General features: G+C 38.3%; 1 protein-coding gene across 3 annotated transcripts in view; it reads right to left on the reverse strand.

Moving 5' to 3' along the window:
- Pde4b (phosphodiesterase 4B) overlaps positions 1-27,046 on the reverse strand; it is a 337,171-nt gene that overhangs the window by 238,005 nt on the left and 72,120 nt on the right. For 2 of the 3 annotated variants that reach the window (XM_035439768.1, XM_035439770.1), the window contains one exon: positions 26,384-26,544. The exons of the other annotated variant lie outside the window; for it this stretch is intronic. The gene's annotated coding sequence lies outside the window, so the exon portion shown is untranslated. The remainder of the gene's footprint in view (positions 1-26,383; positions 26,545-27,046) is intronic. 3 annotated transcript variants of the gene reach the window in all.

The following is a 27,046-nucleotide window of genomic DNA, read 5'->3' on the forward strand; positions in this document are numbered from 1 at the left end:
TGTGTGTGTGTGTGTGTGTGTGTGTGTGTGTGTGTGTGCATGCTCGCTCATGTGTGTGTATGCACTTGTGTTTTGTACATATACACACGTGCTTGTGGAAGCCAAAAGAGGACTTTGGATACTCTCATCACTCTACATTATTCCCTCAAGACAACATCTCTTACAAAATGCAGGCTCTTCAGTTCAGCAAGGCTTTCTGGGCAGGAATCCTCCTGTCTCTGCTTTCTACAAAACATGTTAGCTACAGGCTGGTGAATATCCATTCTCAGCTTGTACTTAGTGAGTACTGGGGAGTGAACTTGGATCTTTATGGTCATACATCAAGTACCCTTAAACCCACCACCCTCACTGAGTTATCTCCTCAGCCCTGCACAATTCTTGATTCAGTTGTCTGTTTTTTTATGTCACTTTGTAAAAATAGAAACATATTTTTTCATAAGTAATTTTGTGACTTTTTGGGGGGTGGTAATGCCTTATTTTACTCATCCGGTTTCTGTTACATATGGAGAATAATAAGGTTAAATAAGTCAGTGAAAGTGACTCATTAGCAAGGTTCCCATAAGACAAATGGTGGAAATGTCTGCTTCCAATTGGTGACAATGCCAATCTCCATCTTCTCACTACTTCCTCCCATCTTGTGTTAATGATAACAATTAGGCCCATTATCCTATCTCCAGATTTAGTTCTTTATAACCATTTCATCAAATGCTGAGAACCTCAAGTTTTCAGTCAGGGACTGAGTTGATAAAATGACCTTGTAGGGCCCTATCTAAACTTGCACCCTACTTCGAATTGCTGAACTGTCATAACATGTATGGCATTTACAGACAGTGTCTGGATGCCACCAAGAATTGCCTTTGTTGGGCTTGGATGAAATAAAATGCCTTTAGCTTTAGAGTCCTCATTATTAAAATAGATTTTCAGGACCTAGAGGGATTGCTTCATCAGTGCACTGTTTGCCTTGCAAGCAAAAGGCCATGATTTCAGTCATTAGAACCTGCACACAAAAGCTGGCCATGTACTTGTAACCCCAGTGCTGGGAAGGTAGAGATATGATCCTTGGGGTTTTCTGACTACCTAGCATAGCCTATTTAGTGAGTATGAGTCCAGGGAAGAGATTATGCCTCATATAAATGCGGACAGTGCTTAAGTGGTAACACCTAAGGCTGTCCTCTTACCTTTATGATGACATTCACATATGCATATGTACACACAAAATAAAACAGAGTTTCTAGAAAATAGAGCAGGTCATTAACATTTGTAAACAAAGGGCTTAGAGTATAATATTTAGCAGGGAAATTGCATCTAAGAGGTAAGAAAATTAGAGAAAAAGGTGAACTGTGACTCTGTAGCACAGAGGCTTCCACTGAGTTTACTGTGGCACTGAGGATATCATGATCTTTCAGTGATATCCTAAACTAAGACAAATATAAGATGCATCAACTAGTGGTTGGACGACAACTATTTGGAGGAGGGAGCATGGTCCTAGACAACAGCCCATAGTTGCTGCCATTTGAAAGCAGCTATGAGAGTAAGTTCAGGTCAGTCCTTAAAGGGATCTGAAAAATGCCCTTCAGCATATGACACATGGTGTTCATCATGTTCTTCAGCTAATTTCCAAATGAGATCATGCATATGGATATTATCTAGCCTTGTCCTTAGCAGTGAACACTCAATGAGTAGCTGTCATATGAATGAATGAATGAATGAATGAAAATTGCTTGAAGATTTTTTTTTATAACGGAGTCATATCTTATCAGTACTTGCTATGTCCTCTATGCTATTATGCTTTTTGTGTCTCTTTTTTGCCTTTTTAAGTAGGATCTTCCAGATCTTCTGTATAGGGCCAGTTTCTATTTTGCGAATCAATCAATTCTCTCACCTTCTTTGGCTATCAGCCTATACTTGTAAGTTAATCAATAGTCCTATCAAGCTTTGATGTCATAACAACAACCAGCATGACAAGATATCCCTAAAGGTGCAACACTTACATTTTGGTGGTAACTAATAGCTGTCTAGGTGGACTTAAGGGCCACTCAACAGAAGGGAAGTCATGCTTGCTACTTTAAACCTTGTGAACTATCTGTGGCTGGTGGGATCATGGATCTTAGAGGAGAACCTATTATTGCCACTTTACTAAATTAGTATAATACATAACTATGTTTTAAATATTTATACTTACACCCATAGCTAAGTGTAGCTCTTACCCCTCATCAAAGAAGCTGCTCTGTGCATTAGATAGAAGCCACTAGAAAAAGCCACAACTGGTCACAGTTACAGAGAATAACTGTTTGTGGGGTGCCTTGTCTCAGCTGAAAGATCTACAATACAACTGCCATACCCAAGGCTCAGGGAACACTGTAGAAGAGGGGGCAGAAAGATTTTTAAGAACCAGAGTACCAGAAATTTTGTTTCAAGATTGTCTCTTAGAAATGATGACCTCCTCAACCCAATAGCAGTCTAAACAAGACCTGAGTACAGTCCAGTAGACATGCTTACATGGGAGGGGGAAATCTCACAGGGCCCACCCCTAGAAAAAACTACAGGCAACTAATTACTGGTGAGAGAGGGAGAAAGAGTTTTCCCTCATCATTTGGATGAGCCCCAAATGTTTAGCTTTGAAATCACATATGCATAAGCAACACGGAAGGGACTCATCAAGTTGCATTTATTCATTTATGTGCCTGTATATGTGCATATATGTGTATATGTGCAATATATGTGTATCTATATATATGTATGTATATGTGCACAAACACACACATATATATTTATGTTATTGTTATGTTATATATAATTGTTATTAATGAAAACAGTTTGAGTGAGTGAAATGCTATGATTATATTTTAATTTAAAATTATCAGAAAATGGGCCAAGCAGGTTGAGTTGAGCATCTATGTAGCTACATAATTCACTTCTGAAGACAAAAATTCAAGGACCTTTAGAGGTAGAATTAGGCTGAGAAAAGTGCATTTATAAAAAAAGTCACTTTTGATTTTCAGGCAATAGGGTTACTCTAACAAGATAATATTTTAAAATCATTTCATATTAGCTGGCCCCATACATGCAATCGTCAGTGAAAACAAATGAAATGTAATACATCTCTTGAATGAAGAGAAAAATCAAATTTCATCGTTACTGTTTTTACATAGTAAGAGTCTTACTGGAATGATTCCTATAATTTAAAGAAATCCCTCCAGGGTTTGATAATCTCTATAGACAAGAGGTTGAGGCAGAAGGCTTGATGCCAGGCTGAGCTACATAGTGAGTTCAAGGAAGGCTATATAGCAAGACTGCATCAAATAGCCATGAAACTAAACCCTTCCAGTGACCATACTATCAGTTTTTATATTTAGTGTGTGTGTGTGTGTGTGTGTGTGGCGGGGTACTCCTGCATGTGGACTAATGGCAAGTGTATGAAGATCAGAGGACAACTTGTGGTAGCTAGTTCTCTCCATCTACCTTGTGGACTCTGTGGTTGAACTCAGATCAACATGCTTAGCGGCAAGCACTCATACCCACTAAGCCATCTCACTGGCCCCCAGTAAGTATGCTTTCAATACATACTATCTTTATTAACTGCCTCATAGGATAGACATGCCCCATTTTATAAAGAGATTTTAGTGTTTTGCTGTCATCGAGTCAGTAAGTGGCAGAGCTGTGATTTTATTTTGACTGCACTCTATCATTTCATAGTTACTTTGCAATCTTCTTTCAAAAATGTGTCTTCTCAATGTATAATTACTTAACTCTTTCATCACAGCATGAAACATTTGTATACCACTTAGAATCTAGGTTAAGGCTGCAAGACAAATCGCATAGTGTCTCAGAATTCAAGCACCCCTGTGGGAAAGGTCAAGAATATAATCAGACAGATCAAAATAAAGCCTCAGAGTTTTGTGAACAGAATACATTTGGTTCAATTTCTTTGGTTTTAATTCAACCAGAAGAGTACGCAAAGCTAGGCTACTGGAGCATCTGAGCATCTTTAAAATTGTTTTTTTAACAGGAAGCAATCACCTCCAACTTGAGATAAATACCAATGCAGGGTGAAGTTCTTTTTCAGCTTTCAGGGTGACAAATACTGTCCTTGGAACAGGTTGTCTTCTCTCAAGTGAACAACCCAAATGAATGCTGTTGAGACTCCAATATAGAAATTAACTAACAGAGGAAAATCACATTGTCTTACACTGTCCATCTGAGAACTCTACTCAGGTGATGGCCATGGCTCTGATGTTAATTTTTTAAAATACAAAGTCATTATGTAAATATAGCCACCATGATTTGGGTATAACAAAAATAAAATACTGTTCTGAGAAAAATCTCCAGTGAGAGCTATCTTATAATGTAGTGTCTCCCTGGAGACTGGTTATGGGATTTTCTTGCAGAAAACATTTTATGTGATAAAAATGGTGTGTGTTTGTTTCCTTGGAAACAAACCTTTCACCTTGGTTGCACAAAATTTTAAGTGAAGGGAATTTAATAATTAGGCCTAAAATCTACTTATTTTAAACTAGTGAGAATTTTAAACACATATCATTAGAGATAAGTTTGCACCAAAGCCCATTAAGTTCAGTTGAGGTCAAACAAACAAACTATTCCATGGCTTCAAAGCTTAGCTGTCTGGCTAGAATGCCAGAGCACAGGCATAGCATTACCTGAAAATCTTACACTTGAAAAGCTTAGAAATTCCTCAGCTAAAAATCTGGTGCTGACTATGATAATCATGTCATAAAGGCAAAGCCAAGAGAGGTTATCAGGTGGGTAATCAAAATACTAGTTATTAGGAGGGTTCAGAATGAAATCTCAATTCTGTGATGCCAGTTGCCTCAAGCCAATAAAGTCCCCTGGAGACAAAGAATAGTACCTAAAAATCTACATTCTGTTTCCTTCATGGGGAGGGCTATATGATCCTTCTTTCTTCTATAACCCCAAATCAACCTTCTAGATATAGTGGAGGACACTCTTTTTCTGTGTTATATATTTTATTTAAATACCTAAATTTAAGTCTAACACTAGACCATTTAAGACTAATTCTGAAATCAGTTAAGGCTTATCTTGGACTCAAAATGATTAAGTTGATAAAATTAACCATAAGCAAAAGTTCAGTATTTTATTACATTTCTATAATTTGTTGAAATTTTAGAATAAATACACTACAGAAGTATATCCATTTTTTCTCTTTATTCCACATTTTCTTTAGTGCAATGATTTAGATTAGTTTAAACAAGATACCTTGTCTTCAGAGTTAAACTCAGGAAAAAAATGGTCCTGACACAGAAATACAACTTTTTTTTGTAAATTATTACATTTTGAAATAATTTTAAACTTAGGAAATCTGTAAAATAATAGAGATTCAGCATACACTCTTATCCTTTCTCTCAGTTCCCCTTTTGTGTATTCATTGTACAATAATCAGAACAAGGAAATTAGCAGGGTACAGTGCTCCAAACTGTCTGTAGTTTGTCAACTGTTTTTGCCTGTTCATGTCCTCACAGTGTCTCAGATTGAGTTTAGGACCTAAAGATCCTTCTTAATCTTTAGACCATGATGATTCCCTTCCCTTTCTTTTTTTTTGGCTTTGACACTTTAGACAACTACACAGTTGTTTTTTTTTTTTTATGACCTCAGAAGTAATACACCCATTAAGAGTATACTGGATCTTGTAGTAGATAAGGACATCTGTTCAACGATGTTCATAGCAGCATTATTTGTAATAGCCAGAAACTGAGAGCAGCCTAGATGACCCTCAACAGAAGAATGGATAGAGAAAATGTGGTACATTGACACAATGGAGTACTACTCAGTGGGGGAAAAAATGGAATCTTGAAATTTACAGGAAAATGGATGGAACTAGAAGAAACCATTCTGAGTGAGGTAACCCAGTCACAAAAAGACAAACATGGTATGTACTCACTGATATGTGGATTTTAGATGTAGAATAAAGGATTACCAACCTACAATTCACACTGCCAGAGAAGCTAGGAGGACCCTAAGGAGAGAGATACATGGTCCCCTGGAGAAGGGGAAAGGAGCAAGATCCCCTGAGCAAATTGGAAGCACGGGAAGAGGGGGGAGGGAGCTAGGAGAATGAGAAGGGGAGAAGAAGAGGGATGCAGAGGACACGAGGGAGCAGAAAGGTTGAGTCAGGGGGAGAATAGAAGAAAACAAGAATGGAGATACCATAATAGAGGGAGACATTTTAGGTTTACAGAGAAATCAGTCACTAGGGAAATGTCTGGAGATCTACAAAGATGACACCAGCTAACAATCTAAGCAACAGAGGAGAGGATACCTTAAATGCCCTCCCCTGATAATGAGATTGATGACTGACTTATATTCCATCCTTTAGTCCTCATCCAGCGACTGGTGGAAGTAGAAGCAGACACCCACAACTAATCACTGAACTGAACTGGAATCCAGATGCAGATGAGTGAAGAACAAAGGGGTCCAGACCAGGCTGGCGAAACCCACAGAAACAGCTGACCTGAACATCGGGGAACTCTTGCTCCCCAGACTGATAGCTGGAATACCAGCATCGGGCTGATCCAGACCCCAGGAACATGAGTTTCAGTGAGGAAACCTGGGAAATCTACGGGACCTCCTGTAGTAGTTCAGTACTTATCCCTAGCATAGGTGTGGACTTTGGGAGCCCATTCCAAAGTCTTCAAATTCATGTATTTTTGTGATAAGATTTTGGGGGAGATAATTAAAATTTATATGAGGTCATGATAATGAGACCCTATGATGTTGTTAATGGTTTTGCTCTGTAGACTAACCTGGAACTCACTATGTGGTTCAAGCTAACCTCAAACTCCAGACAATCTTTCTGTCTCAGCTCCCTTACTGCTAAGATTACAGGCGTAAGCCACTATGCCAGGATCCCATCAGTTGCCATGTAAAAAGAGGAAGTAAGACACAAGCTAAAAACTTGCTCTCTTTAGTCATGTGATATCCACTACCATTATATGATACAGCAACGCTTCCCCCAATACCAAAAAAAAAAAAAAACCACTCTAAGCAGTGACTCAAATAAACGTATTTCTTATCGATTATTCAACATCAGGTATTTTCTTATAGTAACAAAAGTAAACTAAAGCATGAGGCTTAGTAAAAAATTAATACTCACCAAAATTTGATTTGGGGCATGCATAAAGACCTTGATGAATAGAAGTATTTGCCCTCAATAAGTTAGGTCTCAGAAGAACTCAAAGTGTTACAGACAAAATATTGCAAGAACATATTAAAAGAGTGTTCGGGATTCAAAAAGTCACATTATTATACCAAAATCATTTAGCCTTTCTGAATTTTGGTTTCTCCATATAATTAACTGATTAGATGATCTGAAATGCCCCTTCCAACAGCATGCTCCGTCACGCTCACATCTATTTGGATATCACAGAATGATGAGACTATACACTGCTCTCAGGGTGTCCAATGGGATAAAATTCATAAGCAAGTACACATATTCTTTCAAGCAGCAGAACATTTATATTTTATTCAAATTTCATCATAATAAATTTAGATCCTGTTTCTTATTACTGTCAATCTGTTAGTTCTTTTGAATGATCGTTTTCTATTTCAAGCGGTGACATAAGTAAGCACCGTATTTTTTGGTTCCTGGAACAACATTTATCCATTATGCTGCTCCATCAAGCTGAAGTTATGAAGCACATCACCTCTCCTGAGACAAAACCATAATTGGACAGATAAAATCCAAAGCTTAATGGTGTCACACAGACTTCCTTTGGTGCAGGGCAGTTTTCTTTTAATTTGCAAATGAAAATTATGTCTTGCATTTGCTTTGCCTTTTACATCTCAGAGGCATTTTCACAATCATGACTGTGTATATGGGGACATCTGCTGCCCTTTTGTGAGTTTCATAGAAGTTTTGTGCTGCTGTTATCATTATTGCTATATACAGCCTTCAGAGGGATCCAGGGAGAGCCCAAGTCTTTCCCCTTATTGTACAAGCAAACACACAGACCTAGGAGAATCTATGGGGATTTCTCATGACTGCTTGTATTGTAAGTCCTTCTAGATATCCCAAAGGGCATTTTGTTCTTGGCTCAAAGACACTCATAGTTTGTTAGATGCCAAATAAACACAACAGTATTGTTATTTTATGACTGTGGGTTTTGGATGGAGAAGGGGAAGGGTATCTGTGATGAGAAATTAGTGCTTTTTTTTTTAACCAGTTTAGCAGAAGTAGGGTGACATTAAAGTCACATTTTTAAAAGAAGCTCCTTTAAAAATATTTTCTAAAGGAAAAGTAAAGATTAAGAGAAAGATAGTCAAGAGAGGAGGAGGGAATAAAATTTAGAGGGAGGGAAAGGGCCATTCCACCTATGTCCCAGTATCTATCTAAAAAATCAAATGAAAAACTAATTCAAACGTCTACATGATGAAAATGCTTGCTTAGGAAGAAGGTTGCACAGACAGAAGTGCTGAGAGAGCTGCCCTTCATCATGGTGTCAGAAATGTGACATTTCACACTCCCTTTCAAACCTCTAAGGATTTCAATTGTCAAACCTGTTGATTCTCCACTTATGTGAGCAGGGCTATGTTATTTTGTCCTTCTGATCAGCTCACAGAAAGGTATCAGAATTTCAGTTTTGCCAATTTCAAGAAAGGCCTGCTTACCAGAGTTAGGAAACCACTGACCTTTTCAAATGCCGAGGTGTAGTAGGCTGCATATTACCAATAAGGAAAAGAATGAGAAATAGATGAATGGCACAAACAAAAAGAACTGAAAACATCCCCAAAAAAGAATCCCAAGAATTACTGGCCTCATCCACATAAAATATTTCATCACATGAAAGTTCCTCCATAGCAGTGATCAAAGGCAAGGCTGCAGGACAGACAGTATCCACTGTAAAGGGGATGTTGGTGGTGGAAAGCTAACCACCTGTCATCATAATTTATTCTGTTAATTATGTGTCAAGGTTGTATATTTGATGTTATTCCAAGACAAAAAATATGCTTAAAATATGAAAGCACACCTTTTATGTCTAAAATTTAGCAAAACAGGCATAAGTTTCTACTTCCCATGTCTTTAAAAGACTCCACCTCCCATGAGCTCGAATGTGAGGTACATAGAGCAGGATGGCAGGATCTCTGTGAGTTCAAGGCCAACCTAGTCTATAGAGTGAGTTCCAGGACATACAGGAGTGTTTCACAGAGAAACTCTGTCTCAAAAACATTTATATATATAAAGAATGGAGCAGTTATGATGACAGAAATGATGACAGCTAGATTTACTAATAATGCAACATGTGTCAAGCCCAGTTTTAAGTGTTTTGCATTTATTAATGCATGGATAGTCTCATAACGTGTGAGGGAGTGTTATTATTACTATTATTATTATTATTCCAATGTGATGATGAGAAAGGTGAAACAATAAGCTCTGAAGTTTCTTCAAGTCAGAGGAAGAGCTATGATTATACCTGAGGCAACGGAAGTCCAAAGACATTGTTCTTAATTGTCAGGTTTTCTTTAGAGGTAGCAAGGAAACAGAGAGGGAAAAGGGTAGAAGAGGTGGTAGGAAAAGGAAGGAAGGAAGGAAGGAAGGAAAGAAGGAAGGAAGGATGGAAGGGGTAGATAGGAAAGAAAGTGATAACGTGATGGAGACAGCAAGATGAGTAGGAGATTGGACGGCAAACTGGAAGGTGAAAGTGAGGCTTTACAATGAGCAAATTGCTTGACTCAAGCATGGAAACAGCAGATCTCTCAATAAACAGTCAGAACAGTCGACCAATAAGTCCCCAGGACACTTTTAACAACATAAAGAATGCTAACACATGCCAGGGAAAGTTGCAGCAAAATAAAGAATGCTATATGCAAGAGTTAGACCTGCCTTTGAGAGCCGTGTTCCACCAAATTCCCCAAGCCACAGACAGGAGAATGATGGAAATTAAAACGAGAGATTTTTCAACCTTGAAACTCTTAAATACAGATGGGAGGATCTGCTTTTCTTTTCTAGGAAGAGAAGTTCAGCACAGCCTTCTTGTCTAATTCCTAGCCACCCTCTCCAGTTCGCCCCCATACTTGCCCTCAGTTCAGCCAACCAGAATTATTTGCTATCTTTTCAAGCCACCCCACACTTCTCCATCAGGTGCTCATTTTCTTCATGGTTGGGCAAGTCCTATCATTTCATTTTTCCAAGTCTGAGCTAAAATATGCCCCTTGCCACTGCAAACTCTCTCCAACAGACACAGTCAGAAGTCCACTCTAATTCTATGGACTCTCTTCTTAACTTTGTCTACATCTGTCTTCATACTGATTACTTTCATCTTGAACCTGCTACCTGCAAGATTCAGCAACTTCTTTCCTCTGGGTGGAGTATAAACCACCCCAAGTCAGGACCACTCCTTGGTCTGTCTTTATAGACCTCATGGTCTTAACTTTGGTTTCCATATAGTGGACTGGAGTACTTTACATGATATCTAATTTGCATAATGCACAGTATGGAGACATTTCTGTAAGTCATTATAGGACAATGTAAGGACATATGTAAATTTGTATAATGGGGACACATGTATAAAACTTAAGATAAAACTTGTACTTCCAGAGAACATAGAAGAGATATAATTATGACCATAATATCTATCTAAACCCCAAATTCACTTGAGTGTGTTCATGAGCTAAGGCAGAAGCAGGCCTTATGTTAGAGGAGTAGAAGCTAGGGAATAAAATGGTGCTACTGCTAAAACTGTGAGATGGAAGTTGGAAAGTTATGTTTAGAGTCATAGAAAAACAAGAGTCAAGTCACTTTTTTTTTTCAAGATAGGGTTTCTCTGTGTAACAGTCTTGGAACTCCTGGAACTTACTTTGTAGACCAGGCCGGCCTCAGATTCACAGAGCTCCACCTTCCTCTGCCTCCTGAGTGCTAGGATTAGAAGTGTGTGCCACCATGCCTGGCACAGAGAATCTTGAATAAGCAGAACATCAGGATTTGTTCAGGTGAGTACGGTGACCAGTTTCTGAGGTGAGATTATTTTATCAGGGTTAATAGAAAAACACACCAGTACTGCATACTCTTCCCTTTCAAATTCCATGACATTTGTCTGTCTGGCTAGTCAAAAAGGCAGAAGGGTATTCAGATAGTGGCTTTGCCCCATGAGAAGTCCCCATAGACTTGACATTCTAATATATCTGATATAAAACTTGATAATTAATTTGAAAATGTTACTGATTTCCTGTGATCTGATTAGCAGGGTTAAAAAAATCTAATTCTGGACCTCAGTATTGGAGGAAATCACAAAAATAATGTCACTGTGTGTCACCTAATTTGTGTGACAAGGTGGCTCCTTGCATCACCTAACAATCTATATTTAATGCTATTTCTTGACAATAGGGGCTTTCAGTATTAAATCGACACTTACATTTCCTTGATAGCTGTTAAAACTTTTATGTTTAGAATAACTTCAGACATTTGGGTAAATTTGATCTGTTGTAGAATCTGAGCAAGGGTATGTTTTAAGCACTTTCTAGTTGTTCCAAAATTAAGCAACACCAGACAACACTTCTTTACAGTAAAAAATTTGTAGGTTGAACATTAATACCTTGCTATTAATACTTATTGCATTCATTCTCCATGATCAGACAAACTCAATGGAGGGAAATTATAGATAGAAAGGTGGTTATGTAAGAGATTAAAGAATTTTTTGATACAGAATCTTCTCCAGAGTAAATTGAACTAACAATGGCTTACTTTGGATAAGCTGAGGCCAGATAAAATTCAATATAGTGTTGTCTATCGGGTGCTCTCTACAAGTATTTCCAAAATGGGGTAAGACATGATCTTTATTTTCTTTGTTTTCCATTCATTTATTTAGCTCATAAATAAGTTCATGCACAATTATGATACATAATACAGTATGTTCACAATGGCAGATCTTTGTTTTCAATCTAAGATTTTCTTTTTTATTTTAAGCTTACATAAGCTTTATAATCATTTTTTTTCCAAGACAGGGTTTCTCTGTGTAGCTTTGGAGCCTATCCTAACACTCGCTCTGGAGACCAGGCTGGCCTTGAACTCACAGAGATCCTCCTGCCTCTGCCTCCTGAGTGCTGGGATTAATGGCATGTGTCACCAACACCCGGTCAATTATTTTATTTTTATTAGCCCAGTAATGTACAACTTATAACTCATATATCGCTACTCTCTGCCTATCCTGGGATTTCATTTTATCTGAGAAATCTACTCTATTATTTGAAGGTTTGTCTTCCACTTTCTGTAGAACCTTAGGCAACTTAGCTATCTAAAGGTCAGTTTCTTCATCTTTGAGAAAGACAGCAGAGCTCAGTCTGTGCAGGCAGCGATGATAAAACACCATACACAGACAGAGTAACCCACAAACAACAGAAATTTTTTATGCCAATCATAGAGGCTTGGTAGACCAAGGTCAAGGACATGTTTTCTAACCAAAAATGGTGTCTTCTATATTTTCACATGTTAGAAGGGTCAGGGAGACTCTATGGAGTCTCCTTTACAAGAGCACTGATCAAATTGAGGTGGTCCTGGCCTCTTGACTTATTCACCTCCTAAGGATGCCACCTCCTAGTGCTACGGCCTTAGTGATTAGGGATGTGATATTGGAGGGACGTGAGTGTTCAGATCACAGCAGTTCACCATAATGGAAGTGCTTGCTTTGCTTTTCAATGGTCATTGTAAATATTATATGGCATTATACACACACACACACACACACACACACACACACACACACACACACACACACTATTAGCACAGAATCCAGCTTTAAACAAGTTCTTAACCAATGTTTATTATCCGTGAGTGTTCATATAATCAGTGCATAATTTATGACCTCTCTTGTCTTGCTCTTCTTATTTTTAAAACCAACTAAGATATTTTAAGAACCTCTAGAACTTGTTGATTAGTGCTCCAATAACAGCCCATGGAAATGAACTCATGTTTATGTGTTTTAAAGAAGAAAAAAGAGCTGTCTTATGGAACAGGGATCCCTGTTAATCCAGTTACAAGTGCCACTAAGATAGACATTTCATAGTTATCTGTTTCATTTTTAACTGAGCAGCTGGATAATCTAATGCCAAGAATTAACATATTAGGAACTACTGCAGTGCATATTAAATATATGTGTGAAGGATCTCAGATTAGGAAGTGATTAAAACAGGGCAGCAACAGCAATTTTGTATTTACTTTTCCTGATGAAATCTATTTTTGTTTTATAATTCGTTAGATATTTTTCCAACTCTGTGGGATAATGTAAATTGATGTTTTCCTTCACAAAGTGCTAGTCAAAGGAAAATCTTGGTGGCAATTATAATTGTAAATTGATCACCAGCTTTGAAATACCAAATGCAAATAAAGCCGCTCAAAGCATAGGACATCTGGAACAGGCTAGCAAGGCAACTCCTAGTTTGTTCTACAGAACAAACTGTTCTGGTTGGGTAAACAGATTAACCTTTTTGGATGCTATTCACACATTGGATTCAAACTGGATTCAAACCCATAGGGAAAAGCACCTTTCAGGGCCAGAGAATTCTAAATACAAATTGTGTCTCAAAAACCCCACATTGAGTGAGAAAAGACAGTAAAGATCCGTGGCCATTCCAGAAGCTGCCAGAATGTACAGGTAAACTGCAGTTCTACTACATTGCAAAGTGGGAGACCTGACTTGAAGTCCTGTTCTCTTATTTATTCCTAGTGGTATCTTAGGGCAACTAACCACATCTCTGAGTTTGTTTTCTTTGGTAAAGTGGGAAAGATGCTATTTCCTCCACAGAGCTGTCTTGGGGGTTGTTCCTTAAAAATATGGAGCATATCATAACTCCAGAACACTTAAAAATGGTCAAACATAATAAGGCTATATTATGGTCCTAAAGGAACAGGATAGAAAGTGTGGGAGATTGAATAGACAAAGGGAAAATGCCTTATAAACAGCACACAGCCTCCCTGGTAGCAAATCCTCTAAACTCAGATGTTACTTCATTGCCTGTGACTGTCATTTTGACTATGCAAATGAAATGAGAACCTATATGGAGTAGTAGTAGACAGACAGAAAATCTGATTATCCACTTCAACTGCTAACCTATAGCATGTTTTTACAACTATCTTTATGTGTTTATTTAACTAATGCAGTAGACATTTTCCAATGCTCCCTATAATACTGATGAAAAATAATGACCCACTTCTGTCCTCACTACAGTCTGAGGAAGCAGGTGACCACTGAATAATTTCTTCAAATTCATAACTGTGAAGAAACACTTGAAATGTAAAGAATAAAATGAAGTGAACCAAGAACAGTTGATTGGAAGGTTGGACATTTCTAAGCTATTACTTGAGTGCTGGGATCTAAATTCCAGTCTTCATGATTATTATGGAGGCACTCTTATTCTCTGAGCCAACTTTCCAGCCCTGAGGGAGTATGACTTTGAAAGAGCTTGGGACCCTGGGTCTTCTCTCTCCTTTGGTTTCATGGCTGCCATGAACTAAGCATCTTCCTCTGACCCACATGCTCACCATACTGTTATTCTTCAACACAGCCCTAAAGCAAACAGACTTCCTCATGAGCTGAAACTACTGGACCCTGCACCAGATTCTTCCTCTTTGAAAGATGGTAACCGCAGGTGTTTAAGTATCATGAAGCAAAGCTAAATACTATGTCATAAAACTCACAAACTAACTTGAACTATGTGAGAGACATTTTATTGTAATGAAAATTATGGAATGTAAACAATAGTCTGTTCTGTATCTACAAGTACTCATGTTTATAGAAGCATTATTCACCAAAGTCAGAAACTAGAGCAAGGCAGTTCCTATCAATAGCTGAATGGGTGAGCAAACAATGATTATTATTCCATTTTTAAAAGGAATGGCATTGTAATTCATGCTACAATACAGTCTAATTTTGAGAACATGGTACCAAGCAAAATAAACAAGATGCCAAGGAAAAATTTTGAATTAACTGCATGGCTATGAAATACCTAGAGTAGTCAAATTACCTAGAAACAGAGCATGGTAAAGCATGGTGGTTGCCATTTAGAAAACAATGGAGAGAAAGCACAGTGAAGTAAGAAGAATTTGGGTTAGGATAATAAAATAGCCTGAAAATGGGCTGTGATGATAGTTATGATGATAGTTATAGAATAAGTCAAAAGTACTTGTGCCAGTCAATGATATACTTAAAAATGCTTAATATGATGAAAAGGTATGTAATGTTTACATATTTTATTAAAATTAAAGAGAAATGGGTGTCAATTATTTTTAAAATATACAGGACAATTATTGTAAAATCTACTTCAAATTTTATATCATTTATTAATTTGTGTTGTATGTGCACGTGCATACGTGTGTTTGTGTGTGTGTGTGTGCGTGCGCTCGTGGTGCTTGTGTGCCACAAAGCATGAGCACAACTCAGAGGACAGCTTGTAGGAGTTGGCTCTCTCTTTTCATCACATGAGTTCTGGGATTTGAACTCATGTTGTTAGGTTTAGACTCAGGCCCCTTAAACTGCAAAGCCATCTCACTAGCTCCATAAAAAAGCTTTTATTAACCTTAGGCATCATGGCTTTTCCTAATGGTAAGAATTTTTTCTGGCTTGCATTTGTGATAAAAAGAAAAGTACCATTTCATCATGTTGTTATAAGCAAATAATCTGAAGGTATTTATCAGATGGTTTAGTCTTCATGACAACTTACATGGTTTTTATTTGCTTCAAGGTAACTTTTAGTCCGTTCAAACTGGCTGTCACAATCAGTTTGTGACCTATCAAATCCATGTATCAGAAGCCTCTACTACAATGTTAATGCTGCAATACAGTTCCTCATGCTGTGGTAACCCTAATAATAACATTATTTTTGTTTCTACTTCATAACTGTAATTTTGCTACTGTTATGAATCATAGTGTAAATGTCAGATATGCAGAATCTCTGATATGCAACCCTCAAGTTCACAACCCACGGAAACACTTCTCTGAAGTCTCCATCAGTTCTTGTCAGAGAGGCGAGAAGCACAGCTAAAGCTGTGTGAGGACAGCAGTAACTCCCCTCCTCCTAGATGCTTTAATAGAAGCAGGTGATCACTGAACTGAGTGTTTTCCACTATTAAATTCCTTCACTCTATATACTTTTCATTATTTTCCTGACAACCTTATGAGGTAGACATGATTGCCATCTTCAACGCCTCAGAGAAGTCAAATAATGTTCTCAAATTTATCCAGATACTATTGTGTAAGCAAAATGAGACTACAAGTGATTTGAGTTCAGCATCTAGGTTTAAACTACCGAGACTTCTCACCTTTTTACCATAGGGACCACATCAGACATGTCCTGGATCTAATCACACAGTCACATCAATGGTTTGTTTAGTAGCAAACAAACACATCTGTCCCTCATCTGCCCGCTTCTACTTTCTCTAACAGTGGACATCTGGAATGAAGTGTACACAATAGCTCTCTCTCCATCTAGTCAAAGTTGCCTTGGTTATAGATAATGAGGTGGTAAAAATCATCCAGTTCCTAGAAATACCCCATTCTTACTCTCCCATATGGAGAAGAACACATATTTTTATTCCTTCAAGCTCTTATCAGTTTATACCCTTCAAGAAAACCACAGCTTAGGTAATGATTGAAAAGTCAGCATCCTTTCCCCATGCTATACATTTCTGAAGGCTTTCAATGCTTTTGCTAGAGCAATGGATTTTATGATATTAGGCCCTGCTGCATTGCTGGGAGTTTACTTTAAGCCTAATACTCAACTGAAAAATGTTGACAGGAAATGACTTGATCCTTTTGCAACCAGACAAATCTGAGAAAGTCTTAAAGTTAGCTTTTCCCTTGTGAGTCTAAACAAAAGAAAACAAACTTACAATATTAATGCAGCCTTTAAGTTCACCTACAGAACTATTATCTCAACAATGATTCCCATATGTAAGGGGATACATTTCAAAAATGAAAATCATTCTAAAATGCTCCCAGGACATCTGTGGTCTGTTTCAGATGTATCTCCACCAGGACATGCTAAAACAATTTTTAAGACACTGTGTTCTAACAATGATGCATTAATTACCCCATCTTTTAATGATCAGGAACAATGATTATTAAGGCATATTGAAATATCTTGTTTATTTAAAGTAATTCAGTTTTTATCCAGTGCCCACCATAGAGACTGCAGTCAAGACAGTGATAGCAGAGCATTATGAAATGATGTCAATAGCACAGGAATAGGGACTTTGTACATGGCCAAAGGTCTAACTTAAGGCAGAGAGAGAGAGAGATTGGGCCAGGTGATTTTTATTGTACCATATTCTTTAGACTGGCTGGCTTGTTTTCTTGTGAACTACATAATAAAAACTGAATGTAAGATGCACATTGCATTGGTTTTCACTGAATGACCAGGCTCCTCTCCAACTTTACGAAGTTGAATCAGTGTCTACTGTATCACAGCCAGTAATCAGGAAAGCATTCATTTCACCCTGAGAGAATCTCTTAGGCCAGTGTCTATCTCTCTGTTGCACTTTTGGGAGCAGGATTTTGCTATATAGCTTAGGCTGACTTTGAACTCATAATCTTTCTATTTTTATCTCATTCAAGAAAGAGAGGAAAAACACTGGAAACATCCTTTTCATAGGCACACCCCAGATCCTTGGGCTTTCAAAAGTTAGGCAAATAGGGATGATGCCATGTGATACTTCTATGTAACAAGGTATCTCTTTTGCATTTCTTAAGCTCAACAATATTGATGACACTAATCTTTAGGTGAAGGCCCTTGGTGGCTTTCACGGCAGATGACAGCTCTTAACAAGGTCAAGTTTACAAACATGAATACTCTTCAGATCTAAAACTATGCTAAATACTTTTGTGGGGTTAGTGGTTTTACTCTATCACCAACAGGTTTGTCAGCTGTAGAATATATCATTTTCATAAAGAACCATGGGATACTACCTTGTATATAATCAATTTCCTGAAAGGGGAACTGTGTTGCATTCTCTGGCCCACAGACCATGAAAACTCTTGGACTTCAAGAAACATGTGGGTTTTCTCACCTGTAAACTGAGGAAACATCCCTGAGTGAACTCTACAGGTTCCTTCTGTATCAGTTTTATTCTAGTTACAAATGACGTGTGCTGTTTTATGAAATAAATATGGATGTCAATTATAAAAGCACAAAAAGAGACATGCTTTGAAGCCATTTTAACAGAAGCTGCCCATTAGAATTTTACAATATCTCCAGAGATTTTCATTTGGTCCAAAGTATGTGATCAAAAGGCTTTGATGGTAATTCCCAAAACAACAAGGACATATAGTGCAACAATACCATGGCTCACTAACCCAGCTTGTCTTATGGTCTTGTGGCAAAATCAGTCTTAGTTTTTCCCATGAATTCATTCCATGAATGGCAGCTTCTGATTCACAACATCGAGTCTGTTTGGGACTAGCCATGTTTTCATAGTATTTCTCTGAAAATATTAGAATAGAAATCCCACATTTAAGTCAGAGTGCCATTTCAAGGCAAACACATTTTCTTTAAAACAAACACTAAATGCTAAATGGTATTTGCATATAAGACAACTGATACTTATTAAATTAATTATTAAAATCCTGGGGAAAACCTTAACATTTGAATAAATCATTGGGTTTGGGCATCTTGACTGAGCAATAAAGCTTTGGGGGAGGGACAGGCAATTGAATTCTACACAGAGGTTACTCTGATCATAGATCACAGTAGATTTAGAACTTGACAAACCCCAACACAACTGGATAGCAGAGGGAGGTTTTAGCCAGACACTAGCAATGCAAGCCTAACTTTAACATTCAGATTGGTCACATACTATTTTATTTACTTATTAATTCATCAGCAAATATTTGTTAAACTTAGGCCATCACCAGCTCTGCACCAGGACTTATGGACATTGTGATAAATTCACAGGCTCTAGTCCAAGACAAATAGAACACAGCTCACTCTGAGGTTTCGGGGGGGGGGGGATGAAAATATGAACACAGAACAATGAAAGCTATGAAGAAAACCAAAGCAGATGAAAAGAATAAAGTAGAGGGGCTCAGAGGTTAAGAACACTGGTTGCTCTTCTAGAGGTGCCAGGTTTTGTTTTCAGTACCCACGTTGTAGCTCAATCCCAGTCCCGGGGATCTAGTGACTTCTTTTGGCCTCTAAGGTACTAAGCATGTAGTACACAGACATACACACAGGCAGAATATCAATACGCAGGCAAGAAGAGAAATAAAACTTTTTTAAAAACCAAAAGAGAAAAATAGAAACAGGGTGCTCTAATGAAGAAAGGTGGCTAACAAAGGCCCCTGAGAGGCGGTGGCATTTAAGCAAGGCTTTGAGTAAAATAAGGAGTCGTGGGGGGTGGGGGTGGGGGTGGGGGGGGTGGGGGGTGGGGTGGGGGGTGGGTGGGGGTTGTCTGCATGAGGGACACTGTAGGTGAGGGACCATTGAAGCTGAGAAAGATATCTACATCAATGAAGAATAGAATTATGGCTTTAATATGCCTTCTGCTCACTGAAGTGTTGGAGAAAATGAAAAAGCAATCATAAGTGAATGTATAATTTATCAATTTTCTGAGTACTAACTTTTTATCTAATATTGTCAAATCAGAAAAACAAATTGTGTTTGGATATTAGCTTTAAAAGACCCTTGCTATTAAAATCCTATGAAAAATGCATTTTAGTGCTCTAACTGGAATTTGCATGATTTGTTCCCCAGTTTCCCTTTTCCTTGTGTTTCTCTCACACTCACACCTCCAGTCTCTGGAGACCATCCTTCTATTTTCTGTTGTCTATGAGACTGACTTTCTAAAATTGTGTTAGCATAAAGAAAGAGATATTAGGACAGCAAGGTAAGAAAAAATATATGTGAGTCCAAACTACTAAAAATGTGTCTAATGGAATAAGATTTCTCACTTTTAAGACTTTTAAAAAGCCAGAGAGCAAAATTAATCTAGGATATAGACTTAGTTTTGGGACTTGGAAGAAATGAACTACGGTGACCCAATCCCTTGTGTCCGAGTGTGTGTGTGTGTGTGTGTGTGTGTGTGTGTGTGTGTGTGTGTGTGTGAGTTTCAACAAGAGGTATTGTATGTTTTTGGATGGCTTAATAAAAGCTAAGAACATAGTGTGGAAATATAGCTAAAATGCTAGCTAGTTTTGTTGTTCTATATCAGCTTATACAAGCTCGAGTCATCTGGGAAGAGGCAACCTCAACTGAGAAATTTTTACACCAGATTGACCTGTAGAGCATTTTCTTGATTAATGATTGATATAGGTGGGGCCATCCCATGCATCAAGAGAAGTATTAATTAATGGAAAGGTGGTCCTGAGTTGGTAAAGAAAGCAGGATGAGCAATTCACAGTGAACAAGCCAGTAAGCAGCATCCCTCAATTGCCTCTTGATGGGGGAAGTACTTTTGTGTATGTTTATCTTATTGATTGTTTAATTAAGTTCTGCTTGCCCAATGAAATGGCAAGTTAGGCAGGACTAGGAGTCAAAGAGGATTCTGGGAAATATAGTAGAGAAGTGATGTTCCAGACAGGAAGTGACATAGCAAGGAGACTCATATCTAAGCGAGGAAACAGGAAGTGTCCTTCTTTTCCCCTCCGCGCCTGCTCCAGCTGCACAATGTGACCCATCAGCAAGGAAGGACGCCAATAAGGCATCCGATAAGATAAGTCTTATAAAATATATAGGTTTATGATAGTTAAGGCTCAGCTAACAGATGAGAATCCTAGTCATTGGCCAAGCAGCATTGTACCTAATACAAGTTTCTGTATATTCATTTGGGCCTAACTCAGGCAGGCGGCTGGCATAAAGCTCACACGTGGCAGTGGGGCTCAGGCAGCTTTTGGCAGAAAGATTTATCGTAACAGCCACTGCTTCAAGTCTTGTCTCCAGGTTCCTATCCTGAGTTACTGTCCCAACTTCCCTCAGTATGAGTATAACTTGAGTTATAAGAGAAAATAAATACTATCCTCCCCAAACTGCTTTTAGTCATGGTGTTTTATCACAGCAATAGAACCCCTAACTAAAACAGATGGGAAAGTTAAAAGGAAATGCTTCAGTAAAAATGTTTTAATGTTGTAATTTAAAACTTAATCAAAGCTTAAGATAAACATTTAGAAGTAGGCACACTCACTAGAGTATATGGAAGTCTTTTCTTGAATGCCGAAGTTAATGTTCTTATTCTTAGGACCTAGAGAGCAACATTTCAAAATTAACCTCTCGAAGAGCTACCAGGAGCTTTGGTATTTTGGACGGCTGATGAGAAAGAAAAATCAGGTTGTATGCTTAATGTGTGGGTTTTAAAGATAATTCTTTCCAAAGCGAAGGCTTCCAGCCATGAACAAATGATGAAATAGATTAGCCCTCCCACCTAAAATCATAAAAAAGTTTGACCAAATCAATGAAATAATTGACTGCTTCCTTAGAGAAGGTAAAGAAACAGTGAATTTGATAAAAATCAGGGTACTGCCTAAAGACAGTTGCTAAGCTACAGTGTAGAGAGGAGGACTCCAGACATGTCCTAGAGACATTAATGGGTTTAGGGAGAACAACAGAGGTATAGATTGCAAGACCTGGTGCCAGAGATGAGGGAGAAACACAGTAAGGGAACCCTGGAATCCCCTTGAACTTGGCTGAATATCAACATAACACAGTGAGAGGAAACCACCATGGCTGAATCTCACTCTCAACAACTCTGGAAGCTCACTTCCGGTTAACCATAAGTCGTCTCCACCAGCTGCTGTCATTACAGGAAGAGGCATTAGGAATCATCATACAGTTACCATCACAGGTTAATGAGCCCCTGACTATCAGAAGAATCAAATGGATTCTAGAAGACCACTGTTTTAAAAGTACAACCAAGTGAAGAAGCAAACAATTTGAAATATAAAATGTCAATAAGTTAATAAAAATTCAGGAAAATAAAGCCCAAGAGCAAGAGAAAACCCAAAAATGTAAACAGGAAGGGATCCAATAGATTGTGCAGATAAAGGCCTTTAAAACAAGCTAAAATACATTAATATTGCATTCTGTTTGATCTGCAATAAAGCAGCAGCAAAGAGGAATAGAGAAAAGAAAAGGCATAGAATACAAGAGACCGCCTATGGTCTAAGTAATGAAAAGACCCCAGGGTATTCTATTGTTAACAGGTACCACTGCAGGGGGACTAGAGAGCCAGACAGAGTCCACTACACACCAGAGTGCAAAAAGCTCTGCCCTTTTGATTCAGTGAACAAAATAAACACAAAAAAAATGTGCAGGGCTCTGGGGCAACAATTAATCAAAGAAGAAATATGAAAGGTAGCTATGAGAATTGCCTGAGCATCATTAGCAATAAGAAAAAAACAACACAACTACCATAATGGAATGCATGAGTACTTGATACTATGTGAAATGGCCCATCCTAAACTGATAGAGACACAAAGTGACTGAGATTCTCATTCACGAGTGAGGCATGAAATGCTTCAAACACCTTTAAAAAACAATCTGGCAGTTTCATCTGAAGTTGAGCATACATTTACCAAGCCATCCAGTAATCCCATTCTCAAGTATTGATCCAAGAGAGATTGATGTCTGGTCCCACGTGTTCATACCAGCCTGATAAAGTTAGACTATTCAAAACCTTGAAACTACCCAAGCAAATGAACAACTGGGATTTTTATTCCAACATACCACACAGCAGTCAAATTTGACTGACTGATTTTCTGTGAGTTTTCATATTACTAAGTCTTCTATGCATTTCAATGAAAGAAAGACTCACCAGGAAGCCTGATTTGTGTCCTAGACACTACTAACCATGTGACCTAATTCCTCTCAACTTGGTTTCCTGTCTAGCACTGGAGAAATTGCCCATAAGATTATTTCGTATACTCTCCTTGCTGTGTTAGACACTCTAGACCACTCCCTTTTCTTTACTCTGTAGTTTGACAAGGATGAGTACCCAAACTTTGCAGGTAAGCAAACTAATTCTTAGATAAGTCACTTGCTAAAGACTGCAATATAGAAAACACAGAAGACTGCTAGTTCAAAAGAAACATTCCATTGAACCGCATTCCCTCTCACTGTGGAGTTTACGCTAAATGTTCCAGAAAGTTAATGATGTCACAGAGTAAAGAGCAGTAATCCAAACCCTGATTCTGGAGTGATACTGGACAAAGCTTTAGATACCTCTGCTTTGGCAGACTGGACTTTGGAAAACCTGCTTTGCCATTTAGCCTCAGTTCTGTCATTCTGAGCTAAACACTCAGATACCACATCACTTTGTTACCCAACACTCTGTGACCTTTGGGGACTTAGGAAACCCTGTCCCCATGCTCCTCAGTTTCCAACTTAGAACAGAGAGCATGATAGCTTGGGCTGAGGGTATGAGGAAATGCTGTGCTGCTGTGACTTACACATGTCGGGTAATAGCCAGGCCTGTAAATGTTCATGTTACCACTGAACTCCAGGGGAGTGAAGAGATGTCTTCAAATCCCATGGTTCAGTGCTTCTGATTTTATGAGATATTGTGCAACCAATAGAAAACCACCTTCACTCAGACAGCCTTACATAACTATAACATAATCCTTGAGAGTGACTTAATGGCCAAATGCTATTACTGAAGTTACTTCCCATCCAGTTGTCCAACTAAACAAAGTCAGATGTGGATTCAACTTCAGGAACTTGTTAGGTGAGTGAGTGAGCTTTGGACATCTCTTCTTTTAACAATGACAGGAAGTTTGCTTATTAACTTGAAATCTCATTAACCACTGTCTTTCTTAAATCTTGGATACATCATTCTTCCAAACTCCCAAGGCTGTGATGAGTTTCAGAGTCTTCTAGCTTTTTCTGTCTTCTGTCTTGACCTGTCTTCCCTGTGTAAACATCTCTTAGCCATCACTGACTCTTCGATCTTTCTCCCTAGAAAGTTTTCCCTAGCTCCCTCTTCTTCCTTTTCATTTGTTTAACTTCATGTCATCTCTCACTCCCAGGGTGTGAAAGCATTATAAATCATTATAGGGTGTGCTCTGTCTGTTTCCCACAATGTCAAGGGTGTTATTCAGTGGAATTTCTGTACTAATTAGGATTGTACATGGCATAGAGGAGAATTCCAATTGCAAATTTATTGAATAAATAAATGAACACCAGAGATCTAAGTGATTTCTGGGCTCCCAATTCTTATCACTTAGCATTATATTATGAGTGTGAACTGCTTTGTTTCTGTTCAACTGGGTGCAGATATAAATATGTCAAAATTCAAGTCTCTCAATTCCTTCCTTCCCTTCCTTCCTTCCTTCCTTCCTTCCTTCCTTCCTTCCTTCCTTCCTTCCATCCTTCTTTCTTTCCTTCCTTCCTTTTAGAGACAGGGTTTCTCTGTGCAGCTTTGGAGCCTGTCCTGGAACTCGCTCTGTAGACCAAGCTGACACTGAACTCACAGAGATCCACCTGCCTCTTCCTCCCGAGTGCTGTGATTAATAGCATGTGCCACCAATGCCCGGCTCAATTTCATAGTCATTATTATGCATGTAGTTTCAAAGATGAGGCAATAGTTAGTTGAACAAATGCATAAACAGGTGTTTCTATTACAAATGGTGAAAGAAAGTGTTTACTTCTGCCAATCTAAATTTAGTGTTGTCTATTCCCTGGAAACCTAAAATGAGCAGATGAGGACAAACCTTTGCCTTCTTAGATGCCAAGGGCCAGTCATCTTGATAGCTGGAGCCATCTTGATAGCCAGATCCTGACCCAAACTATCTCACAGAATAGTAAAAATATAATGTATTACACGTAAAAAAATAGACAGTCTTAGAGCTAAAGAAAGTTCCTAGATCTCAATCTGCTGCCTTGTTGGTATAATGTCATCCAGAGTGTTTTATTTATAGTATCTTTAAATATATAGTATCTTTTCCTCAGCCGCTTAGTATTATAAAAAAGGGAGAAGATAATACCCACCTTGCTGTGAAGTTGGCTGTCTATAAAGTGCCTGCTGTCAAATCATCTTCAATAAATGTTCTTTCCTTCTCCTTCCCCATTACTAGACTCTATGTCCAGCTAAAGGCCATAGGCTTCTGGTCTCTCTGCCTAGATTACACATGCTGCTACTTGGCCATCAGTATTCCCTGGGTTGAACCTTTGCCCTCTCTGATGGTTAATTTTTGTCAACTTGGTACTGACTAGAGTCACCTGGGAAGAAAGGATCTTAGTTGAGTAGGTGCCTCCATCAAATTGGTGTGTGGGAATGTCTGTGGGGCATTGTCTCGATTAATGACTGATGTAGGAGGGTCCAGCCCCCTGTGGGAGGTGCTACCCCTGTACAGTTGGGTCTGAGTTATATAAGAAAGCAAATTGAGCAATGTTCCTCTTTGGTTCCTGCCTCGAGGATCACTCCTTGATCTCCTGCCCTCCTTGATCTTCTTCCCTAGATGATTGCTTGTAACCTAAAAGCTGAAGTTTCTCCCCCAGTTTTTTTTTAATCAGTGCATTAACACAACCAAGATGCCGACTAGACCTTCACTAGTATGATCTGTCCAAATGCCCCCTTTCACACTGTGAGCTGTGTTCTCCATCAACTCTCTCAGCCATCTAACAACTGCCACCTCAAACCAAGTTCTTAGATGATTTTTAGTACATTGAATATAGGCAGAGGAAGTCCAAAATGCTCCCATATCTAATATATTTTAAGCTCTGGGATGAAGAATAAATAGAAAATTCCTCATCTAATCTCATATAACAGGCTGCTGAAAAAGCACAGGTCTACTAAAAATAGTGTATCTAATTGCCCACGGATCATGTATACAAAGTATATAAGAAACATGAGTGGATTTAGCCTTTAGATTAAGATATCCCAGAGACAACTCACCATGTATGTGCAAATATTCCAAAATCTAGATAATCCAAACTTCAAAATCTTTTTGGTGCTCGGCATTTCATATAAGGGATGCACCTGTGCCATAAACCCCAAGTCACAACTATATTGATGTTTTTTTTCTAAGTTGTTCTGGTAAACATTCATTCTGCCCTCTATTACTTACTTAATGGGCTCAAGCAGCAGTCCTCCTCAGTACCATTGAAGTTTCTAAAATATGTTTGATTAGCAAAGACATCATTATATTATGGAGTCCTTTCCTTGAACAATTAGACCTCTTCTGTCATCATGAATAATCTGTCCTGCAATTTTCAAGTGTCTACATTTTACCTGGCTATAGATAGAAGTTCATTAGAAGATAGGGAGAATGATACCATTTCAGGAAGAAAAAAACTAGGTATATTTCAAAAACCTGGAGAAGTGTGTAAAAATCAAACATATACTTTTATTTTAAAATATCTATATGACCATTTATTAGTATTATTAATGCCCACAAAGAGACATTTCATTCTTTTTAGACACTCAGCAAGCAGCTACCTGAAATTTTTGGAATCTCATTCTTTGGGAAGGATTTCTTCTGTGCTTTTGAAGTTGCCCATAAGAGTTATGTCATTGCTCATAACCAAGGAAACCACAGGAAACTTGGTTGCTAGGAAACTGCTGAATTGTCTCCATGAAGATCACCACAGTAGGCTTGGCTTGAATAGAACAGATGTTAGGAAAATAAAATCATGAAGTTGCAGTTACTTTCTTGAAAAAAAAATCCTAGGATGCCTCTTTAATTGCCAGTTAAATCTACCCACATAACAAGTACACTTTGTCATTTTTAAAGACCACCAGACAGGTTGTATAGGGGGTCACAATAGGGTGCTAACAGGGGCTGATGTGCTGATGGCCCCAGAATAGAAGGTGAACCACGGCCCCAGTGCACACATTCTTCCTTTTCCCAATTAATCTGGCTACCTAGGGGAAAAGACATGGTGACATGTCACCTCAACTGAGGGGCAGGACTCTGAACATTATTAGACCAATGCATTCCAACAGTCTCTATGTTCCTTCACGGAAAAAGAAAAAGTATAAAAAGTGAGATGCCCCAAAATCTCAGAATTCTTCTGAACTAGTGTTTCATAATGGCTCTGTGCACAATATATACACATGAATTTGGTCTCATAGTTTCTGATTCCAGCAAACCCATGGCTA

The sequence above is a fragment of the Cricetulus griseus genome, chromosome 2, assembly GCF_003668045.3.
Source record: "Cricetulus griseus strain 17A/GY chromosome 2, alternate assembly CriGri-PICRH-1.0, whole genome shotgun sequence".
NCBI lineage: Eukaryota > Metazoa > Chordata > Mammalia > Rodentia > Cricetidae > Cricetulus > Cricetulus griseus.